Below are 16,348 nucleotides of genomic sequence, written 5' to 3' on the forward strand. Positions count from 1 at the left end.
TTTGTTTCTCAACAATCACTCGTGGATTTTCTGAACCCCAAATGCGACAATTTTGTCGATTAACGAAGCCATCAAGATGAAAATGAGTCTCATTGCAGAAGATGATTTTGTTCAAAAAATGGGTCCACTTGTTGTTGTTCCATAATCCATTCAACGAACTCTCTTCACTGTGTGTGGTCATTTTAATAATCCTGAACTGTCAGCTGTCACGCTGTCTTTTTTTTCTCGTTGGCAACATTTTACCGCACAAATGGCGCTAAATTTAAATCTTGCGTGAATTTTGGGACACCCTGTATAAATATCTATGACGAAGTTTAATTTATAAATTACAGACAGTAAGAGATTAACAACAATAACTAATAATAAAACAGAACAATTATAACAACATACCGTAATAAAGTTATCTGAATGAAAATGGAATCTTAGCAACCTCAGATATGTGGTTGCTAAGATTCCATTGTAATTCTATGTGTAAAATTACATAAGCAAAGTGGATATTAGATCCAACATTATTTCAAAGCCGAATGTTTGTAGAGACTATGAAAGTTCCGTAAGTTAACCTTTCGTATGTTAATATCTTCGGACGACCAGGGTTGACCGCGGATAGGGGGGTCCTACTGTACTTATCTTGCCAAAATATTAAAAGTAGCAAAAAATGGTTATTGCCTTATTAGTAAAATACTGTGGATCAGAGGTAGTTTTAGAAAGTTTTTCACTTGGTTACCAAGTAAATTATATTTGCTAAGAAATTATATTCTTGTTTAATCCTTTTTCCAAGTGCAAGCAACTAAGTTTTCATGTGAAGTATCCTCACAACTAGGCTACTTGGATATAGCAGCTTGACATCACATGGAGTATACTTACATGTACTTTAAGTCTGGTATTTTCTCTCGTTTCCTTGTTGTAGGCACTGGTCTGTCAGTGCTGGATCTTTCTTCTGCCTGCACTGTTGTCTATTCGTGGAAGATTTCTTGCTGCAAGTGCTTTGACACGGGATTTTCTTTCTCTTGCTAGTGATGAATTGCACAATCTCACCATAGGATTTTTATCAGACCGAAGGTCTCTTTTTGCTTATTTTTTTTTTTTTTTTATTAATGCAAAGAATGATTTAAAAATGAGTTCCCGACCTTCTTGGGTTAAAACTTCTGTTTCGAAATTGCTGGACTCATGAAGTAAGAGAAGTCATTTAAGCACTGCAAGAGATAGAGGAGTAGATAATATATATATATATATATATATATATATGCATTCCTGCCTTTTGGCAGTGAACAGTATCAGGTTGTCACAAGAGATATAATTGCTAGAGATGAACTACTAGCAGGCTTTAAAATAAAAGATCAGTTGATCACTTCCATAATGATTGGAAGCAGGTCTGCGAGTAGAGGGAGAAAGGTTCCCAATTGAATACATTGAACGCTCTGATGAGATTATATACAAAGCCTTCACCTTCTCTAAATGGGGAACATTTAAAGATATACATAAAGAATCCAGAACAAACAGAATGGAATTTGAGGTGCCTCCTTTTCACTATGGTTATGAAACGGCAATTCCCAATGGCTAGGCGTGGTCAAAAAACAGACTGAACTTTTGCTATAAAGACTTTATTGCTCATTTTGCAACATTTTAAGCACCATCTCCTTTAAAGTAGTCCTCTCTACTGGTGATACACCGTTCCCAACGTTTCTTCCATTGTTGGAATGCACTTTCTGTGATGGTCACAGAAAGTGCAGTTCTCTTATCGCATTTTCCTGAATCTCCTCTATGGTTTGGAAATGACATCCTTTCAAAGTGGTTTTAAGTTTGGAAACAGGAAAAAGTCTGCTAGGGCTAAGTCCAGAGAATAGGGTGGATGGGGCACAATGGATGTCTGGTGTTTTGCCATATAACTGTGGATGAAGAGCGACACTTGACCAGTGCATTGTCTTCGTACAACATCCAAGTCTGGTTTTCTCCAATTCAGGCCTCTTCCTGTGCACAGCATCCCTCAAGCAGAATAATAAAACTTCCTAGTACAATTGTTTGTTTACCATCTGACCACGTGGTACAAATTCATAACAGACAAATGCCTTTCCAATCAAACAACACGACCAACATCACAATTGTTAACTGACTCATCTGTGCTTTTTTGGCTCAAGGAGATGCTTTCAAATGGGGAGGGGAGGAAATCACGGACCTCTCCAATACTACTGTGACAGATTTTCAAATTGCCTTCAAAAACATTAACAAAAAAATGTTGAAAGTTTATTTTTCACTTGGTTAGACTATAATAAATTTAGTTTAATCCTTTATCCAAGTGTGAGCAAACAAAGTTTGTGCCTGAAAGTAACTTCAGGACTTGGGTAAGGTGGTACAACACCAGGCAACTCGTTGCAAAAGTGGAGCAAGCTGACATCATTCCTATCTCAGTATCTCCCATAATGCAAAACACATCTTCTTGCGGATATGTATAATGTTATGCCAGACCCAAGTGGAGATACCAGGCAGAAGCATTAGCAAGGTCATCTCTACCTATAGAAGTTGCCAAATGGTGTGCCACCTTTTTATTAAATTACTCTGGATTGAGAGAAAGATGTTGAAAGTTTATATTTCACTTGGTTAGACTATAATAAATTTAGTTTAATCCTTTATCCAAGTGTGAGCAAACAAAGTTTGCGCCTGAAAGTATCTTCAGGACTGGCTCCCACTGAAGAGACCTCAATAAAGGTTGAAACTAGTCTCGGTAGTGGCCCTTCCCTTAATGCATAACATTATACATATCCGCAAGGAGATGTGTTTTGCATTATGGAAGATACTGAAATAGGAGTGATGTTAGCTTGCTCCACTTTTGCAACGAGTTGCCTGGTGTTGTACCACCTTACTCCAGTCCTGAAGATACTTTCAGGCACAAACTTTGTTTGCTGACACTTGGATAAAGGATTAAACTAAATTTATTATTATTAACAAAAAAAGCTGAATAATGAAGAGATGAATATCTTGCATAGAACTATACAGGCAATTGCCAACAAAAATATTAACTTATAATGGTCAACATTGCCACATTTAACATCAGAAGATTCAAGTCAGATTTAAAACAGTACTATGCCTGGAAGTTGTTGCTACTTCATAACATTAACCTACTCTTTATTCAAGAAGTGCATTTCTCTGGCCATCAGGATGTTAGTACTTTCTTGAAGAAATTTCAATTAACCTCATATTGGTTGTTCAGACAAACAGAGTTAGAGGTGTTGCCTTGTTAATTCGTCCCCCGATTCTGGGCATCTTCTATAATTTACAACTGGATGTAGAAGGATGTATTATTTCCACTGATTGGAGATGGAAGGAGAAGACGTTTTGCATCATGGGAGTCTGTCCACTCATCTAACAATCCTTGAGAGCGAATTATGTTTTTCTCAACTTTAGAGATGTAGCTACATGATGTAATATCATTATGCTAGAGGATTGGAACTCTATGGAATCCCAGAATAGTACGATCAGAGGAGGCTTTTGGATAGGGAACATTAGAACAAGAGAATTAAAGGTCTTTTGTGGGAACATGGGCATATGGAAGAAAAGTCCCAGTAACAGAGATATATGATTAGGTCCAACAGCTGAAAATCACCTTGTAAGGATTTATATATTCACAAATTTGCAGAATAATGTTAAATATATATGATATATTAATTCAGCACAAGGGACTGACCTTGCGCTAGTATGTACTCATCCCTAAAAAAAGGAAAAAAATCTATCATATGTTACCTCTTTCATTACTTTCATTTGGAGGCCTATAGCTTTAATGCAGGGGTCACAAACTGGCCATATACGGCCTGCGAAAGCTTTGTATATTCGGATGTTATCACAACAAGTGATGCTGCTGTTAAATGTAGTTACATCATAAGTGAAAAAATTGCTTTTGCTTCAAAACCTTTTACTGATGGAAAATTTATTAAAAATTGTATTTTAAGTGCAGTTGAAATCATATGTTTGGAAAAAAAAGCAAGCATTTGAAAGTTTAAGCCTATCATGAAATACAGTTGTGAAGCGTGTTGAAGATATAGCAGAGAACCTCCAAGATATATTGTGTGAAAAAATAAAGAGTTTTATAGCGTTTTCCATTGCAGTTGGCGAATGTACAGACGTTATTAATACTTTCCAGTTAGCAATATTTATTCTTGGCGTTGATGACAATATGAATTTAACTGAAGAACTATTGGATATAGTGACTATGTCAGGAATATCGACAAGAAATTATTTATATTTGTGTATTGCTAAATACACAAATATAAATAATTCTTGAAAATGCTCATGCAGACTGGTCAAAATTAGTAAGTGTGACTACAGATGGGACTCCTGCTATGGTTGGTGTTAAAGTCGAACTTGTTACAAAACTTCAAATGAAAAAGGAAATGTTGTGCAAGGACAAACTTAAATCATTTCATTTCATAATACACCACGAGTCACTTTCTGCAAAAACTAAAGATGGAACACGTCATGAGTGTAGTAATTAAAACAGTAAACTGGATACGCTCTCACACCTTGAATCATTGGCAATTCAATGTTTTGTTGGATAAATTGGATTCACAATACACCAAATGATGCAATGCTCCGACTATATTATACAGAGGTTAGGTGGCTTAGTCGTGGCATCGTTTTAAAAAGATATTTTGAACTCTTAAAAGAAATTGACATGTTTACTGCATCCAAAGGAAAATTGATTCCTCAGCTCACCGATGAAATTGCAGACTTGGCCTTTTTAGCTGACATAACAAACCACTTAAACACTTTGAATACTGCTCTGCAAGGACGTGAACAGTTGATATGTCATATGTATGATTCAATTGTCATTTCTGGCAAAACTCTATCTTTGGCAAACACAGTTGGCACAGAATAATTTAGCCCACTTTCCTACACTTAAATTGATTTCTCGAAATAATAATGATGCTGAAAAATACATTCCTCAAATTGAAGAATTGAAAATTGAATTTGAAAAAAGATTTTCTGATCTCAACCATATAACGAAGTTGGCATACCAAATTTTTATAAATACCTCGGCAGTAAATATCAGAATATAAAATTTATTGTGCAAAAATGTTGTCAATCTTTGGAAGCACCTATGTATGTGAGCAATTATTTTCAATTATGAAACTTAATAAGTCAAAGTTCCTCTCACGGATAAAAGATTCTAGATTAAATGTAATACTTCATATTGCAACACGAAGTGAAAAAGCAGATATTGATATGTTAGTGCAGATATTTCAGGATCAAAATCAAATTAAAAGAGGATTCATAGATAAAAATCTTTATTTTTGCAAGTCAAAATTATGTATTAAGAAAATTATAATTTTCTTAAAGTATGAATAAAATGTAATTGAACTTGTGTTTTCTAAACTTGTTATATTTTTAAAATTTAAAAATGCTTATATATTTAAAATTCAAATGGTGGTGTAACTGTTTACTTAAGTCATAAAGGCCCAACAACAAAAGGGCAATCCGCAAGGAGATGTGCTTTGAATTATGGGAGATACCGAGATAGGAGTGATGAGAGCTTTCTCCACCTTTGCAATGAGTTGCCTGGTGTTCCACTACCTTACCCCAGTCCTGAAGATACTTTCAGGCGCAAACTTTGTTTGCTCACACTTGGATAAAGGATTAAACTAAACTTATTATAGTCTAACCAAGTGAAAAATAAACTCTCAACATCTTTCTCTGAATCCGGAGTAATTTAATAATAAGGTTGCACACCCTTTGGCAACTCCTATAGGTTAGGATGACCTCTCATTGCTTCTGCCTTTGTATCTCCACTACTGGGCCTGGCTCCCACTGACGAGACCTCAATAAAGGTCGAAACCGGTATGGGTAGTGGCCCTTACACATATCTGCAAGGAGATGTGCTTTGCATTATGGGAGATACTGAGATAGGCGTGATGAGAGCTTTCTCCACCTTTGCAACGAGTTGCCTGGTGTTGCACCACCTTACCCCAGTCCTGAAGATACTTTCAGGCGCAAACTTTGTTTGCTCACACTTGGATAAAGGATTAAACTAAACTTATTATAGTCTGACCAAGTGAAAAATAAACTCTTAACAAAAAGGTCTTTGTTAGAGCCTTTCTTTTTTTAGTTTGTTTTGGTTTGCAGAATAATATTGAATACATCCTGCATCTGACATACATCTAATTGACTGGCTCTTTGCTGCATTTGAGTTTGAGACCCCTGCTTTAATGAATATAGATTATAAAATCCTCATGAAAATTATAAATACTAGAATTAAAATTCATTAAAAGAGTTGGGTCAAAGCCCACAAAATGGCTTCTCCAGAGGAACGATGACATCTGTTCAAAACAGCTGTCAGGCCACTGAAACCTTTATCAAAATATTAAGTAGTGCAAGCTAAGGCAACTCCAATGCCAAGATTTGTATTCTCATAAGCTCTCCAGTCAAAATTTTGAAACTTCGAAGTTTGTACATAGATTGGGCTTTGAAATAATGTTGAATCTTTAATATGCACTATTTCTGTACAATTTATTTCACTAAAATGAAGCCGTATCTATCCCTCTTTCTTTGATGATTGAATTTAATTTATTTCTTATCAAGGATATTATTAATTTAGTCAACCAACAAAAATTTCCTTGCACACTATCTATATACTTAAGTAAAGCCTTTGACAGCCTGCAGCACAAATACTTGGAATACCTCTTAAAGTCCTTCAGCATAGGCCCTGTACTTATCCAGGTCATAATGAAAATCTATAAAAAAAAAAAAAAGCTACCACAAAAATGTTGATTAATGTCTTCCTGTCTAATCCCATCCTTGTGCGTCGAGGGGGTCAGTCAGGTATGTCCTCCAAGTCCCCCTGTAGTTTGCCTTGGCTGTAGAACCATTAGTGCAGAAAGTCTAGCAGTCCTCTGCTATTAGAGAAATAACTGGCTCACTTGTGTCTTATCCATCAAGAACATAATATATGCAGATGATATGGCACCAATATTGAGAGATTCTGACTTGTTCTACTGCTTCTTTAGATTATCAGAAGAATTTAACAGCAGCAGTATTAAATTCTTCTGCTAATCCAGAGAAACAAAACTCCTAAATTCAGAAGAAAAAAAAAGAATTTTTGGAACTTTTGATCCAACAAACTTGCAGTGCTTGCTTACACTGGAAGAGGGCCCTATAAACATCTTAGATATACCTGTAAATGAAAACATTACGCTCCAAATGTTTCAGGTCATTAGGAGAAATGCTTTGGTTAACACTTTAGAGATCATTCAGAAAGCACTGCCATTTACACATGTTTTTGGCACTAATTACATTCTTCTTAGGATTTTCTGTATATCTTTTTTTGGGGTACTTGTGACAAAGATCCAACTAGTTAAGTAGTAGTTGTCATAATCACAAATATCCTGCCGTTTGTGATTGTGGGCATGGATGGATGTTTGTGATTGTCTTTGAAAATACTAATGATGGTAGTGGATGGTAGATGACGTTGGTGTAGTTACAGTTCATTGTAGTAGGTGGATTGAGTGGTGGAGATAGAGTTGTAGAGTAGGTGAGTCTTTGGACTCCCTGGAGGTGTCGCATAATAATAATAACATTAGGACTCTTTTAAAGCATGGGAAGTACACATACCAGCCACTGAATTAGAAACTTTTCTTTAATACCATGTTGGCTCTCCTTTAGTGATTGCCAATACTGATCTTCAATTCCCAGCGCATAGTTCAGTGAGATATTGGTCAGGAACAGCTTTCATTAAATGCTTTGGTCAATTATTGCACACAGCAAGTTCTGCTTATCTGTACTAGCCTTCTCAGATGATGCAGATCTCATTCCTGTCTGTCTTAAGATTATAGTTACTTCTCTTAGACAAGCATTGTCGGATTATTTTTCCACTGATTAAACACCTAGGATATCTCATCTTTTGAGAAGCCAGTCATCTATACTGTTTTCTAAATTGTGGCCCCTGCCAAACAGGTATCTACAATAACCCTTTATCGAATTCCGAAAGATCCTGTATTGTGATGAACACTATTGACGATTACTGATCAGCAGCATTCTTAAATAGTTGCTTAGAACACGTGGTAATGCATGTGACTAAGTATTTTGCATATATATTGCATAAGTGACATTTAGTATGCTAGTGTTGATGTGCCTAAAACCTTAGACGTTGCTCACACATTGCTTGGAATGTGTGAGCAATGCCTAATATAACTACATAAATATATAAAATGAATAAAATAAATATAAATAATAACTATTGATTATTATTATTAACTAATAATAACCAATAGTTATTATCTCCTTCATTCACTAATAAAAATAATAATTTTTGCAAACTTCTTTAAATACAATGACCACCTTTACAAACAAATTTTTGGTCTTCCAATGGTCCAAAGCAGGTCTACTCGCAGAACTTTTTCTTGCCCATATAGAAACACAATTCTGTCTTCTCTACTCAGTGTAATCTCTTACAATGGTAGATATGTAGATAATGCTCAATGTACAGTAGTCTCCCCCTATCCATGGGTTCACTTTCTCTAGTTTCAATTACCCGCAGTCAACCCTGGTCCAAAAATATTAAATGGAAAATTCCAGAAATAAACAATAAGTTTTAAATTGTGTGCTGTTCTGAGCAGCATGATGAAATCTCGCACTTTCCTGCCCGGGATGTGAATCATCTTTTTGTCCAGTGTATCCACATTGTACTGTATATGCTACCTGCCTGTTAGTCATTAATAGCTGTCTCGGTTATTAGATTGATTATCGCGGTATTGCAGTGGTTGTGTTCGAGTAAACCTTATTTTACTTAATAATAGCCCCAAAATGCAAGAGTAGTGGTGCTAGCAATTTGGATATGCCAAAGAGAAGCTGTAAAGTGCTTCCTTTAAGTGAAAAGGTGAAAGTTCACGACTTCATAAGGAAAGAAAGAATTGTATGCAGAGGTTGCTAAGTTCTATTCACATAACTTTTATTAGTATATTGTTATAATTGTTCTATTTTATTATTAGTTAATTTCTTCTCTCTCTCTCTCTCTCTCTATGTTCACTGGGCATCTACAGATGCCATATGGTCACTCCGATGCTTGGTGATGTGCCCCACCAGGCTTCACCATGTAGTCCTGTTGTTTGCTTTTCTGGAAGCCTCAGCTCTCTGAAGATCAGTCACTCTGCACACCATCCATCTATTTCATTGATGGTCTACCCCTTCCTCTTTTTCCAGGAACTTTACCTTCTATTACTGTTCTGAGAAGTCCTCATTCCTTTTATCCTTTCAATGTGTCCAAAATATTTAACTTTCTTCTGCCAATATCCTTAACGTGCCTTAAAGTTCTACTGATCTTTTCTAACAGCCATTCATTTGTACACCTTTCTGTATATGATATCCTCAACAGCCATCTGTAAAACCATCTCAAAAGCAGCTATCCTTTTCTTATCTGACATCTTTAGGTTCCAAGTCTCACATCCATAAGTCGCTGTTGGAAGACAACTGCATCCAAAATCCTCAACTTTGTTCCCATGTAGATAGATCCATCCTTCCAGATTTTAGACAGGTCTCTGACTGTTGTTTTAGCCATTCCTAACCTTTTTCTGACATCTCCTGAACAGCAATTCTTCACATTAATAACGGATCCCAGGTACTCAAACTTGCAGACTTGCTCAATTCTTTCTTCATTAAGGTACACCTGTTTCTCAAGAGCTTCTCTGTTTGTATTTCCTTTGAGAACCATAATCTTTGTCTTGCTAGGTTTGAGTTGAAGTCCTCCATTATTACTGATCTTGTTAACTTTGTCAAGAATTAGTCCTAGTTCTTCCATGTCATTACAAAGGAGTACTGTCTTATCAGCATACCTCAGATTACTGATCAATCTACCTCCTATCCTAATTCCTGTCCTGAGCTCATCCAATTCATCACGCATGATGTCCTCCACATATATATATACTAAACAAATGAGGAGGAAGTAAACATCCTTGCCTGACTCCTTTTCCATCTTGAAGCCAGTCAGTCAATCCAACACCTGTTCTTACCATGGCTTCTTGCTCCCTATACAAGCTAGCTATCAACTTGATAGTGTGTTGAGGAAAACTCATTCTTTTCATTACTTCCCACAGTTTCACATGCTCAACAAGTCAAAAGCTTTAGAGTAATCTAAGAAACACATTACCAGAAGGAGTCTGAATTCTTTATATTTTTCTATGATCTGTCTAAGGCAAAGGATCTGATCTCTGGTGCCCTTACCTTTACTAAAAAACCTGCTTGTTCCTCGAGTATCTCTGCCTCAACTTTGGCCTCAGTCCTATTTAGCATGATCTTTAATAAAATTTTGCTTGCATGAGATATTAAAGTAATAGTTCTATAATTCTTGCACGTCTTCATATCACCTTTCTTATGTAGTGGTATGAAAACCAACTTCTTCCATTCTCTAGGACATGATCCCTTCTCCCATATCCTTGTAATCAATCTATGAAACACTATTATCCCTCTGTCATCTGTCTTAATTCTGCTGGGATTTCATCTGCACCTGGGGCCTTATTGCTATTAAGCTGCTTAACTGCTCTTTCTATTTCATGCCTAAGTGGAGGAGGTTCCAAATCAAAATTTTCCAGGTGAGAGGACTCCACATTTTCTTTATCCACTCTTCTGTTAGTAATGCTCAATTCTTCTTTGATGACATTCAATTTAGGCTTAAACTTGTGCTTTAAGTCACGAACTAAATAAAACATCCTTTTATAATTGTGCCTCCTCATCTGGAACACTATTTCTTCACATTTATTAGTATAGAACTTAATTTCTTACTATGCCTAATTTATAAATTAAACTTCACCATAGATATGTATTGGAAAAAAACATATATATATATAGGGTTTGGTACTACTCTCAGTTTCAGATATCCACTGTGGGGTCTTGGAATGTATCCCTCCCTCTACAGATAAGTGGGGAACTGCCGTATCTGTAATGTGAATGCCATACAACAGTTGGTTTGTTCTTTAAATACTTTTAATTAACTACAGATTTAAAATTCTCCATTGAATACAAACAAAATAAATCCATAATTATTTCATTATAAATTCATAAGAAATTCAAATAAATAAAGTTCTTGAGCTTACAGTCTGCCCTACTTGGGACAGACACTGGGAGATCAGTTGACATCCACCTTGAAGAACAGAAAACTTACATCTGTGATCACTTGTATATCAAGTTGGGATTGACAGACCATGCTCTGCATGCTCCTTCACATGGGATCAGATGGAGAAAAAACATCTTTATTACATTGAAGGTCTGAGAGACTATTTTTAGAATCAGCATCAGGTATGAAGCATTCTAACCTCCACAAGTATGGTTGCATTCATTTCCCAGTGATCTGGGAGACTGTCATTTTAAGACCTGATAATCTGATTTCTCTAAATTCACTTTGTGTTTATCTGATAAAAGGACATTAGTTCTGTTGTCAGTTACAATTTAAATAAATTATATATTTAGTTTAATCCTTTATCCAAGCATAAGCAAACAAAGTTTGCAGCTGAAGTATCTTCAGGACTGTGGCAAAGGTGGACTGACTTCACATCGCTTGCCTTAGTATCCCATAATGTATAGCATTATGGGAAGGGGTCACTACCCAGACCAGTTTCGACCTATATTGAAGTCTCTTCAGTGGGAGCCAGACCCAGAGGCGATACCAAGGTTGAAGCAATGCAGAAGCCATATTTCCATATATGAGTTGCCAAAAGGTGTCGCGCCTTATTATTAAATTACTCTGGATTAGAGAAAGATGTTGGAATTTTTTTCACTTGGTTAGACTATATTTATTTATTTAGCATATGGCTTACACATGAAAAGTTACATTACATTAATCCTTACTATACATAAACATAGTAATAGACATATGTACAATAATAAGACATAATACAGTCATAAAAGAGACAGTCAAGAATCAAGAATAGGTTACAACTGAATGTCTTAATTGATTATTCAGTCGACTGCACTTGGTGTAGCATGGATGAAGTCTGACAGGTTTCCACTGTATGCATGTTGGACACATTCTGCTGTAATATGATTAATAGTCTGGCGGGGTGATCCACAGTTGCACCTGGGTGATGTAACATGCCCCATTTGTAAAGGTGGTCTGCACATCTGCCATGGTTAGTGTAGATTCGGTTAAGGGCAGACCAAGTTTTCTGAGATAGGTCAAAACCCAAAGATATCTGTGTTGGGTTCACTAATTCATGGAAGATCCCTGTTGAAGTGTTACACCAGGACTCTTTCCACTTCTCCTTCATGTTGAAACTTGTCTTTGCAAGATTTTTTGCTGTTAAGATTGGAGGGTGCCTTGACTTTAGCCTGTTTATTTCTAGGGAGGGGATGTCTTCATGGATTGGAAGATTTTGGATTTCCATAATTTTGCTGTATTCGTGTAGAAGAAAGTTGGATCTCCAGATGTGTGGAGGTGGGATGTTGTTTAGCAGTGGGAGCCAGTAGGTTGGGGTTGGTTTTACAATTCCAGAAATAAGGCGTATAGTGGTTTTAAGCTGGACATCGACCAAATACACATGGGTGCTGTTCAGCCATACGGGTGAGCAGTATTCAGCTGTAGATTAAACGAGGTCAAGAGCAGTGTAGCAAAGCGTTGTTGCTGAGGCATCTCAAGTTGTTCCACATAGTTTTTGCAGTACATTGTTTCTTGTTTTTAGCTTGGATGCTGTATTAATGAGATGTGATTTAAAAGATAATGTTCTATCCAGAGTGACGCGCAGATATTTCAGGAATCTGTTGTAGCGTAGCAATTTGTGGTTGAAGTAGACCATGAGTTCTTTGTTAGTCTGGTTATTGTTCAGGTGGAAGTATGAAACTTCTGTTTTGCTAGGGTTTTGGTGCAATCTCCATTTGCTGAAGTATTCCTCTAGGACTGCAAGGTCATTTGTTAGTGTATCTTTCATTGTAGTAAAATTGGTGTGTCTGGTGGCTAGAGCAGTGTCATCAGCATAGCAAAACTTCTTAGAGGCTGTATTAGGCAAATCTGCGATGTATAAGTTAAAAAGGAAGAGAGCCAGAACTGACCCTTGTGGTAGTCCATTATCCAGTGTTCTTTGTTTACTTTTGTTCTCGTCCATACACACTTAGAACAGGTAGTTGCTTAGCATGTTATCAATTAGTTTTGTTATTGTTCTGCATGGGACTGCATGGAGCAACTTGCAGATTGCGTCATGCCTCCAGGCTGTATCATAAGCTGCAGTAAGATCTACAAAAGCTACAGCTGTTTCACAGCATTGTTGCTAGCCTGCCTCTATATGTGTGGTGAAAGACAGAACTTGATCACAGCAGCTTCATTTATGTATGAATCCGGCCTGTTCCACTAGGACTTGTTCTGTTATCTTAAGGGCAATTTTATTAAGGATGAGCCTTTCTTTAAAGGTCGAAATCGGTCTGGGTAGTGACCCTTGCCATAATGCATAGCATTATACATGTCCACAAGGAATATGCTTTGCATTATGGGATGCTAAGGCAAGTAATGTGAAGTCAGTCCACCTTTGCCACGAGTTGCCCCAGTCCTGAAGATAATTCAGGTGCAAACTTTGTTTGCTTACACTTGGATAAAGGATTAAACTAAATAATATATAATTTATAGTCTAACCAATTGAAAAAACTTCCAATACAATTTAAATTGTTTTCCTCAAATACATATAGTTTAGTGTTGTGTGTCACAGTTATAATTGTGCTATGATGATGATGCTGGTTAGAAAACTATCCAAATATTAGTGAGTTTAATAAATATATATTTTTTCCTCTCTCTCAGTGTTGTTTATACCTTAAAAATTATTATGAATCATCAACACCTAAGTTTTTCTAAATATACGAATACCAAAAGAAGTTGATGAACCATATGGTTGGCCGAGTGGATAGAGTATCTGCTCTCCAGCCAAAAGGCTGTGGGTTCGAAACATGCCGTGGGCATGGATGTTTATGATTGTCTCTGAAAATACTAGTGGTGGTAGTGGGGCATTGGTGTAGATAATGATGGTAGTTGCGGTTCGTTGCATCTCGTGGATTAAGTGGTGGAGACAGAGAGTAGGTGCCCTCCCTCAATGAGTCTTTGGACTTCCTAGAGGTGTGACACAATAATAATAATATTGAAAGAATAGACAGTTCAAGACCATCCAAAAAGATTCTCTGATACCATCCAGTTTGGAGGAAATAGAAGTCTGAGATTACCAAGAAAATGATGGAATGAGACCAGAACAGGCCATTGTACCTAAATCCTTGAAAAGGATGCTGCTGATGATTTAATTATTATTATTATTATTATTATTACTACCATGGGCTACTCCAGGAGTCCTTAGACTCATCGAGGGAGGCCCTAAACATCATGTTCACGCAGCTGTTCAACATTCTCACAGTATCTATCATACCTTGCCTTGAACTCGCTCACTGTCATAGCACCCACAACAGACTCTGGCAGCTTATTCCACTCATTTACCACTCTAAAAGTAAAGAACCCAGCTCTAACACCCCTGCTAACCACGCTCTTGCCCAGCTTCCATGGGTGTCCCCTAGTTCTCCCACCACCAGTCCTGATCTCAAAAATATCATCTGAATTAATCCTATAGAATCCTTTTAGCAATTTGAATGTCTCAATCATGTCTCCCCTTTTCCGTCTATCAACTAGTTTCTGCAAACCACAAATCTTCAACCTGTTCTCATATGGTTCATTCCATAGACCTGCTATCATCTTAGTCACTCGCCTCTGGATCCTCTCAACCTCCTCCCCATCGAGAAGGAACCGAGGTGACCAAATCTGGGCACAGTAGTCGAGATGAGGTCTTATCAGGGCTCGGTACAGAGGTACAATAACTTGTTTTTCTCTGCTCGTCAAGGTATTTTTCAACAACCAAGTGAGTTGATGAGCTGATTTAGCTACTTTCGCAATGTGCCCCCTAAACTTCATCTCCCTATCCACCAACACTCCCAAGTCCCTGGCCTCATCAATCTCCTGGAGTACAGTTCCACCAATGTGGTATACTGCTGCTAATCTTTTCACTCCGAAATGCATAACCTTATATTTTGTCACATTAAATTGACATCCATTCTCCTTAGTCCAGAACTCCAATCTATCTAAGTCATCTTGCAAGACTGACATCTTCTGCATTCACTATCGCCCTACCCAACTTTGCATCATCAGCGAACAAATGAACTGTCCCACTTAGACCCTTCCCTATATCGTTAATGAACAGATTAAACAGCAGTGGTCCAAGAAGAGAACCCTGTGGCACACCACTAGTCACAGGCCGTTTTTTGGACTCTACTCCTGAATAAACTACTCTTTGATATCTCTCCATCAACCACCCAGCTATCCATCTCACCAACCCTATATCCATTCCCATATGTTGTAGTTTACGGATTAGAATTCCATGTAGTATCCTGTCAAACGCCTTTGCCAGGTCCAGCAGTATCACTGTAAACCCATTTCCCTTATCCAGTTCAGCCGTCACCTTGTTATAAAACTTGAGCAAGTTACTGAGGCATGATCTACCCTTCACAAAGCCATGCTGTCCTCTGTACAGTATCTCATTTTCATCAATCCATTCCTGTATTTTTCCCTTGACTACTTTCTCCAAAACCTTGACAATGACTTCTGATATGCTGATCGGTCGGTAATTTGCAACCATAGTCTTGGATCCTCCTTTATGCAGTGAAACTATTTTCCCCTCTTTCCACGCTTTCGGGACTAAGCCAGACCTGAGACTCAGATTAAACAACATGGTCAAGGGCACTGATAATTCATTAGCCGCTTCATGCAAGACCCGTGCCGGTATACCATCCAATCCCACAGATGTATTCACATTAAGGTTCTGTAATAGACTATTCATCCACTTCATTCATCACAATTCCCATATAAACTAATGGTTCCTTCATTTTTTCAACGTCACCACCTGGATGATATACTTTTGCAAAGTGCGCGCTCAGTAACTCCACTATATCGACTGGTTCAGTGATCTCTTTACCATCGTCATTCCTTAAAATCATTTTGCCATGTACAGTTTTTTTCTTGCTTGCAGCATATTGAAAGAACTGTTTGGGATTCTCTTTTGCTTGCATAGCTAGTTTCCTTTCATAATCGGCTTTTGCTGTTTTTACCACACTCGTTACCCTTCTGGCCTGTACTTTATACCGTTCGTGTGCCTGCAGGTCACCCCTTTCTTTAAATTCCCTCCATAGTTGTTTCTTTTTTTGCAGCTCAAGCTTAATGGTGTTATTCATCCATTTAACCCCTCCTTGTTTCACTATTTGGACCTTAGGTATACAATCAGCCATAACCTCCTGTAAGTGCTCTTTGATCACTTCCCATGTTCTATCGACGTCCAGCCCTTGCAGTTGTACATGCCATGGCACT

At 37.4% G+C, this 16,348-nt stretch overlaps 1 protein-coding gene across 1 annotated transcript in view; it reads left to right on the top strand.

Annotated features, from left to right (window-relative positions):
• The window catches only part of LOC150094636 (oxysterol-binding protein-related protein 1-like), a 714,206-nt gene that overhangs the window by 206,515 nt on the left and 491,343 nt on the right, over window positions 1–16,348 (top strand). The window lies entirely within an intron of this gene.

The sequence above is a fragment of the Typopeltis vanoorti genome, chromosome 21 (assembly GCF_054136105.1).
Source record: "Typopeltis vanoorti isolate ZY-2024b chromosome 21, IOZ_Tvanoo_1.0, whole genome shotgun sequence".
NCBI lineage: Eukaryota > Metazoa > Arthropoda > Arachnida > Uropygi > Thelyphonidae > Typopeltis > Typopeltis vanoorti.